The sequence below is a fragment of the Silene latifolia genome, chromosome 2 (assembly GCF_048544455.1).
Source record: "Silene latifolia isolate original U9 population chromosome 2, ASM4854445v1, whole genome shotgun sequence".
NCBI lineage: Eukaryota > Viridiplantae > Streptophyta > Magnoliopsida > Caryophyllales > Caryophyllaceae > Silene > Silene latifolia.
The window spans coordinates 39,299,612-39,309,554 of record NC_133527.1 but is presented as its reverse complement, the minus strand read 5'-3'; positions in this window follow the sequence as shown (position 1 = coordinate 39,309,554).

Below are 9,943 nucleotides of genomic sequence, written 5' to 3'. Positions count from 1 at the left end.
CAAAGTTGTTGGGAAGACTCGGCACCAGACCTCATCGGGCTGCTCCCATACCGACATGTAAGACTCGAAAGCCTCGGCGTGGTCGGTTGGATCACTATCTCCTTTGTATGATATGGGCGGCAACTTGAGCTTGGTTGGCACCTGGACTTCTAGGACGTAGGCGCTGAGGGGCTGTCTGACCACATGTCGAACGACACGCGGCGATCGGCTCCTCGCATTCCTAGTCCGGCTTCTCTCCTCGTAGCGAGAAGGACTTCTCCTCCGACTCTGGTGAGTCGGGCTTCTTCTCCAACTCGCGAGTTGGGCTTCTTTCGCTCCTCCGGGTGTGCCTCGTCTGTGCCGCGGCGACGCTGTCCCCTCACGAGTGCGAGAAGGACTTAGGTCTACCACGACCACTTGGGCTCCTCCTGTCTCTGACAGGTCGCTTCTCCTAATGCTCCGTTCAAGTTTCTTGGGGTCACATTTTGGGCCCTGGTCTCCTGGATGGTTTCCGCCGCTCTTGTCGGCGTGACAGTGTGAGCCGGCGTACTCCCAATTAGGTCCAGGAGCACCTTCAGTTTTGCTGCATCAACCACATGTCCCATGATGGTGACCTGGTCGAGACGGAGTGTCCGTATTATTGGCATCCCGTACTCCGGTTGAATCACTTGACCGGCGGAGGGTTGCACAACTCCAGATTTGTAGATGGTATCATCTTGGTAGAGTTCGGTTTCGTCAGTCACGAATACCTCTTGTTGTTTCGACATCTTCTTAGCTTTTGGGGGTGGGTTTTTTTTTGTTTATATTTTTGTTTGGGAATGAATGTGACTAGCTTCTAGTGTCTTCCCCACAGACGTCGCCAATTGTTCCGGGTGTAATTCCAGAGCAAGTATTGTTACCACCCGTGGCTTGTAGAATGACGTCTTTGCTTGAATCCTCCTCGCGGTCTCCTGAAACAATGAACAAACTAAGGGCTCGGCTTTGGCCGAGCGTACTCACTCCGACGCTCAAGTCAGTAAACTTAGAGAGGTAAGTTGTTGTTACTTGGCTAAGGATGTATTGTAGAGAGATAAGGAAGATATTACCAGATGAATAGTGATTCTTAGGTTAAATTGTGGATCCTTTCCTCAATGAAGGTTGAGGAGTATTTATAGACTTTCACCTTTTGTCACGTAGTGGCCAAGTGCCCAAGTGGCTAGCAGGTGGAAAGACCGTTCTACCCTCGGCCGATGGACCAATGGCAGGCCGGCCGAGGGTCTTGGATATGAGTACGCGGATATGTGCCCTACCGCTAGTTGCCGGCCGAGACCCTAGGTGACAGCCGATGGGTCGACGGCCAGGGTAAGTTTAAGACGTTGACTTTGCTGTGGATACTTTGACCTTGCTCAATATGTTGACTTGGTCGGCGGTGCAGAATATGCCCCATCAATTTTATTTTGCATGAGTCCGAAAATCATAAAAAAAGGGTGAAAGAGCATAAACGTCCTTTGATCAGTAAACTTAAATACAAAATAGAAGCATAACGCAAACAACAAGTTATTTAACCTTGTGTATAATAAGTAATTCACTATTTTTACTTACTATACTTAGAAATTGAATAATTAATTTAAAATAGGAAAATCATAAAGAAAGACAATAAAAATAAAATGGAGGGACTATTATTTATTACTCAGCCGGATCCAGAGACTGTTGAGTCAATGTCACCCGACGTCCTATGTCTGTCTATTGTCACGTTTCCACGGCCCTTTCATTTGGTTTTGCATGGGCTTAAACTTAGGGGCTCGTATTGGAGTTTGTACGTTCAATTTCTTCGGGTCATTTAGATCCGAATGAGACAAAAACAGTAGGCAGTGTGGTTGTATATATGAAAGAGTAAATTAATAATTACTCCCTTTTATAAACCTCTTTTCTAAAATAACTCCCTTATGAAAACTTTTTAATAATTTACTCCCATAAAATGTTCTCAGGTCAAAAATTACACCCATTTGCACTTTCAGGTGAAAAAACTTTTTTTTTGACGAAATTGCCTCTTATGTATTCTTTTTTTCTTTCAGTCTTTTATTATGTCTCATTCAACCATTTCATCAATCCTCCTCCTTCTTCATCTTCTTCAACTATCCAAGCAACCCAGATCGAAATCCGTGCTCTACCCAATTTCATAAATTAATCGTTCTTCTTCTTCTACTATGTCCAAAAATGACCTTTCACCATCCCAATTCTCATGGGAAACAAGCGCATTAGCCATTTCCGTTTGAAGAAAGTGTTGGAGGACAAGTCCCGTTGCAGGTCGTAAGATCGAAACGTGGCATTCAAGCAGCAAAAGGCCTTATTTCATGAAATGAATTGCTAGTCGGTGATCGAAGTGTGATCTTTACACTCATATTACTCCAATTGAAAAACCCAATTTTTATTAAGATCTTTACACTTACTTATTACTCCAATTGAAAAACCCAGTTTTCAAATTTCTTCTTCAATTGAAAAACCCAATTTTTATTTTTCTCTCTAACCCCCCAATTTTTCTGGGTTTATTCAACCGATTACCGACTTAATAATTAAAATAGCGGGTTTTGGGATCATTTTCATTGAAATATCTGATACAAGCGCCCAAAAAAGCAGGTAAACTGCCCCCTTGACCTCGTTTTCCAGGTGGACTGATTTGTTCTAATCTAGCAAATGAAGCGGGTGCAGCCCATGATGCGGTCTGATTTGATTGTTTGCGTGGGATAAGTGATGAACTACCCGCGGATTTGAGTGTTGCAGTGATGGATGAAGGAAATAAGGGGTACTGGTTTAGGATTGAGCATGAAACGGATGTAGTTTCGAGATGGATTCGAATTCCGAAGAATGCTAACCGAATTGTTATGGAATTGTATGTCTCCTGCTACCTTGTAGATGACAAATTTTGGTACTCTAATCCTCCAAATGAGTACATTCAATTGATCCCAACATCAATGCCCAGAATAAACAAACAGCAAGAACAAGAAGATGAATTATATAAAAACATAAAGAAGGGCATTTTTGTCATAAAATTAGGTATTTAAACAGAAAATTCAAATATTGACGGAATATGTCACCGGATTGTCCAAATGGGTGCAATTTTTGACCTGAGAACATTTTATGGGAGTAAATTATTAAAAAGTTTTCATAAGGGAGTTATTTTAGAAAAATGGTTTATAAAAGGGAGTAATTATTAATTTACTCTATATGAAACTATGAATGTAAAGCATGACATCCCCTTAAACTAAAAGAATAGGAGATTCTCAAATTTTCCCGCCTAAATGAGTTGCTCTATATTGGGCTTTGGTCTTCATTATATCATATTTTTGACTAGGTTAGGCCATATTGATTTATTTCATATAATAAATAACTAGTTTGGATGCCCGTGCGTTGCAACGGGGTAATTAACTTATTAAAAAAATTGGTTATAAGGTCTTAATATTTACATATCTTATGTTTAATCATTTATTTAGATATGATCAAAAATCAAAACATCTTATTTAAGAGACGCAAAAGATATTAGGTTGATACCTAAGTTCCAAGGATGCCTCATATTTATAATCATAAGACCACTACATCTTATATTAATCTTTTGATGTGGACAATTCTATTATTTTTGTATAATCCTACATTATTTTTCAATGTGGGACAAATAACATACTAAGAAGTACACAAATTTTTATATGTACAAATTATATGAAATCTATACGCTAATGATATCATTTTACCACGAATCAAATTATGTTATTTCATAATTTTCTTAACGATATTTTTTTGCCAAATGAAATGTAAAATTTTTTATATAAAAATTAGAAACATCACTTGAATATAAATATAGGAAATAAATATTATAATAATTAAAAGATTCTCTAATTTATTTTTTACATAAAAAAATATTATTTATGATACTTTCCTAAATTAATTTTTAAGATCACCCTGCCTTATGATAGTTTTCTGATGTGGGACAATTCAACTATTTATATGTAGTATATTTACCATACCTACAATATTTTTCAATGTGGATAAATAACACACGAAAAAGTACACTATCTTTTTTGCACGTATGATATCCAACCCGATTTAATAATGAGAAAATATTATACTATCTATTTATATTCGTACGTTTTTTTCCATTTTTTGTCACAATTAAAATATGTACAAATGATATGATTTAAATATCATTTTTTTTTCTAACACGACTTTTAAGATGTAATTGAGGGAGCAATAAATTGTATAAATAAATGCAAAATATTTTCTTTTCCTGGTGCAATTCAGATTAATGGTTAAAAATTATGATGTGTTTTAGTTACTCAAATATAATGAGTCATAATAATTACCTATATTTGAAAGTTAAAAAGATTTAATTCTACTATTTATCAAAGTAAAAAAGCTCATTATTGATTTGTTTGTGGATTCAAGATCTTTTTATGCAACACTTGATTGTATTATAATTCATAAATTTTCTATTTTAGTGCAGATATTATCATTATATGACACATTAATAACCAATTTATGTATATTTACCACTCATTATATTTTTTAGTTATGATTTTTTCTTAAATGAAGTTATTATACTATCGTTTGTCTTAAAATAAACATTATAATATCACTAATATAGTCATATATAATCGTTTTTATAAATATCTACGTGATTAATACAAACTCTTATAAGAACTCTCTAAGATAATTTTTAAGAGATTCAAAAGATTTTGGGTTGATACCCCTAAGTTTCAAATATGACTCATATTTATAATCATGTGATACCTCACCTCATGAGAATCTTCTAATGTGGGACAATTCAACTATTTATATGTAGTATAATTACCACACCTACATTATTTTTCAATGTGGGACAAACAATATACTTAGAAATACACCATCTTTTTCGCACCTAATTCGACATCTAATCCAATTTAATAATAATAAGCAAATACTATACTATTTATTAATATTCATATAGTACATTTTTTTTAACTTCTTATCGTAATTAAAATATGTGCAAATAATATGATACTATATTCTAATGTTAGCATTTATTTACCACAAATCTAATTATTTAATTTTTCAAAAAAAAATTATGTTACTGTTTTGCTAAATGAAATGTATAAGTTTTTATATAAAAATTATAAATATTACTTGGACATAATATATAAAATATATCTATCATATCGTGGAGATAATGAAATAAACTCTTAAGAGCTCTCCAGGACAATGCTTAAGAGACTCAGAAAGTTTTGGGTTGATATTTAGGTTCTAAGGATGTCTTCTATTTATAATCATATGATCACACACCTTATGCTAAAATTTCGATGTGGGACAATTTTATTATTTATACGTAATATATTCACCACACCAACATATTTTTCAATGTGGGCAAATAACATACTTAGAAATACACCATCTTTTTCGCACATAATTCGACATCTAACCCGGGTTAATAATAATGAGCAAATACTATACTCCCTCGATTCAAGACCAAATACAACATTCCTTTTTTACACTATTCATGAAAGAATAGAATCTTTACGATTCCTTGCAATATGTAAGACAAAATAAGGCCATGTAAGATCTTATTTGATTCACCTATAAAGTACAATGAGAATATCAAATTTTTTAATTTTTTATAATGTAAACTTAAAGATATTTACGTTGTAATTTGTGTCTTGGCTAGTGTGTAAATGAAAATGTTGTATTTGGTCTTTAATGGAGGGAGTACTATTTATTAATATTCGTACTGTTTTTTTATATATAATACTTTTTTGCTAAATGAGATGTATAATTTTTTATATAAAGATTATAAACATCACTTGAATATAATACATAATATAGAAAAAATGTGTATATATCATACTCTGAAGATAATAATGATATAAACTCTTAAGAGCTCTCCAAAACAATACTTAAGAGACTCAAAAGGTTTTTGGTTGGTATATAAGTTCCAATGATGACTCCTATTTATAATCATAGGATCACCCATCTTATGTTAAATTTTCGATGTAGGACAATTCTACAATTTATACGTATTATAATCACCACACTAACATTGTTTTTCAGTGTGGGACATATAACATATTAAAAGAAGTACACCATCTTTAATACTCGTATGTGCAAATCATATGAAATCTATACTCTGATGAAAGCATTTTCTACCACGAATCCAATTATATTATCTTCATAATTTTTATACCAACATTTTTTTGCCAAATGAAATGTCAAAGTTTTTATATTAAAAATAGAAATTTCTCATGAATATAAAATAGGAAATATAGATATTATAATAATTAAAAGATTCTCCACTTTATTTTTTATGTGTAAAATATTATTTATGAAACTTTCCTAAATTAATTTTTGATGATGTGGACGCTCAAGAATCGCTCGAAAAAACTCTCTTTTATATACATACTAGTTGGAATGCCCGTGCGTTGCAACGGGGTAATTAACTTATTTATAATGCAAAAAAAAAACATAGGGGTTTAATATTTACATTCTATGTCTAATGATTTATTTACATATTATTAAAATATCTCTTTCAAAAAAAAATAAAAGATTAATATATACGTGGGTTAACTCTTATTTATAATCATATAATCACCCCACCTTATACTAATCTTTCGATGTGTGAAAATTCTACTATTTATAAGTAATATATTCACCAAACTTAGATTTTTTTTTTTTGATGTGGGACAATTCTACTATTTATATGTAGTATATCATTAAACTTGCATTGTTTTTCAATGTGGGACAAATAACATACTCAGAATTACACCATCTTTTTTGCACTTAGTCCGACATTCAACCAGATCCTGAATACCGAATACGGTTAATTGTTACTCATTATATCTAATAGTTATATTTAAATTTAATAATATGATCAAGTACTCTCCATTAATATTTATCGTTGTTTTTCTTCATTTTTTTTTTTATCATAATTGAGATACGGAAATTTCCCGTGGTACCCCTTAATTTTGTCAGATTTTCCATGTTACCCCTACTTTTAAGAATCTGCCTATGGTATCTTTGAAGTTCCATTTTTTTGCCCATGGTACCCCCTAATATAAAGGCTGTTAAATAGACGTTAAGTTTGATGGCGTGGCAATAAAACAACAATTAAAAAATAATACCCCCCTTATTGTTTTATTGGTACGGATATCTCTCTCTTTTAAATGAAAATTTAATTAACTATATCATTATAATATTGGAAATTTCTCATGGTAACCTTGTACTTTGATAGATTACACATGGTACCCCTAAGTTTAAGTTTCTACAAATGGTACCCCTGTGTTCACCTTTTTCTTTCCCAGAATACCATTTGACAACTTCCGTCATAACGTCATTACTCCTATGACTTTTGACGCCTTTTTCTTTTGTTATCTATTACACAAACACTTCATCATCTAATTCTTAAATCCATATTTTATTTAATAAACTAACATTTAATACCTAAATAACAAAACACAAATAGCATGGCATGCTCAATTACTCATCTAGTTACTCATAGGAGTAACGGCGTTATGAAAAAAGTAAACACAAGGGTATTTTATGTACATACTTAAAATTAAGGGTATTATGTGTAATCTAACAAAATTCGATGGTACCATGAAAAATTTCCGTTATAATATTGACCATTCCATCGATCTTTCTCCCACCTAGAAAAATGTTACAACTTTAAAAATTTAATATTTAATTCAAGATTATGTTTAAAGTCTCTTATATAATAAGTATACTTTGAGAGGTTCAATATATTTGGGGTGATACCTAAGTTCCAAGGATAAATCCTATTTATAATCATGGGATCACCCCACCTTATGATAATCCTATGATGTGGGACAATTCAACTATTTATACGTACTATATATTTATCACACCTACATTATTTTTCAATATGAGACACCTACATTATTTTTCAATGTGAGACGAATAACATATTTAAAAGTACATCATATTTTTTGAATCTAATTCGACATCCAACCCGATTTAATAATAAGCAAATACTATATTATCTATTAATATTCATACGTTTGTTTTTTATTTTTTTTATCATAATTAAAATATGTGCAATGATATGAACTTATACTCTAATGATAGAATTTTTTTTAACACAATTCTAATTATATTATTTAAACGTAGTATATTTACCACACCTACATTATTTTTCAATGTGGGACATATAAAATCTATAGGTAGAAAATATAATGATATAAACTTTTAAGAGCTCTCCAAGACAATACTTAAGAGACTCAAAAGATTTTGGGTTGATGCCTAAGTTCCAAGTATGCCTCATATTTATAATTATAGAATCACCCACCTTATACTAATCTTTCGATGTGGGACAATTCTACTATTTATATGTAGTATGTTCACCACACCTATTTATTTTTCAATGTGGGACAAAACATACTAAAAAGTACACAATTTTCATATTAAGAAGTACACCGTCTTTAATATGCGCAAATAATATGAAATTTATACTCTAATGATAGCATTTTTTACCACAAAGCTAATTATATTATTTTCATAATTTTTTTAACGATATTTTTTTGACAAATGAAATGTAAAAGTTTGATATAAAAATTGAAAATATCACTTGAATATAATTTAGGAAATATACATATTATAATAATTAAAAGATTCTCCACTTTATTTTTTACATAAAAAATTATACTTTCCTAAATTTATTTTGATGATGTGGACGCTCTCAGATCGCTCGAAAAACTCTCTTATATATATATATATATATATATATATATATATATATATATATATATATATATATATATATATATATATATATATATATATATATATATATATATATATATATATATAGAGTCAAGATCCGGTGAGAACGATCATTCGGTGAGAACGGTGAGAACAAACCTTATCCCTTAGATTAGAGTGAAATCAACGGCTAATGAAATTTCCAATTAAACCAATCAAACCATTAACTTCTTCTCCCCGCTTTCTTCGTTTTATTGAAAACCCCAACCCCATTTTTTAGTTGACAAATCAATTTTTTGTTCACCATTATTAACGATATAAAGTCAGCCCACATTAACACTATCACCATCTCCTTCTTCACCTATCACCAAGCAACAAATCCGACGTTCAATACGCATGCGAATTTGTCTCTATGCCCGACACTTCTCTTCTTATTCCTCTCTACTCGTTTTCGGCTCTGCAAACGCCGAGGTACCACCGGCGAAAGGACCAGGCGTCGAATTGGACGGTCTTCATCGCCACGCCGTCCGAGGTTGTTGAAAATCTCGCCGGAGTCGTCTATTGTGGTGGTTGTTGGAGTCCCAAAGAAATTTGAGGCAACCAATTTGATGCGTGACCACTCGTTATCGTCTCTCAAAATAATGTATCTACACCGTTATTTTATGTATCTAAACTCTATTTTAATGTATCTACCGCATTAATACACCAAAATTGTTCCTAGATACATTAAAAACTGTTTGAGATACATCATTGTGAGGACTAGATACACAAAGATACACTATATTACTATCAGATTAATTGAATGGGTTTTTTTGAAGGAGGGTAGAATAAGAGGAGAAATTATTAGTCATGGTAGTTGAGGGTGAGAATCGAGTGTATGGTGAGGTTAATACGGCGACTCGATCCGTGTTTGTTGCTTGCATCGACGCCGAACACTTTGATTGCGGTACCATCAACAACGAGAAATAGCAGGTTGGTATGGGCGTAAAAGAGAAATGCCCGAACTGTCGACGGTGACTAAAGGGCGGTCTGTGACGGTGCTCGGTGTCGGCGATGAGTGTGGCGATGAGCAGCGACATCCTTCAATTACTCCACAGATACAGACGACCAACATCATCATAGTTACACATTTAGGAATTGAACCAAGGAACAATGAACAACTGGAAATTGAAGTAATCTTTAGGTGAAAATTAAGCTTTAATTCATGAGATCAGAATGTCGAAAAAAAAAATTGATTTGCTAGAGTGAT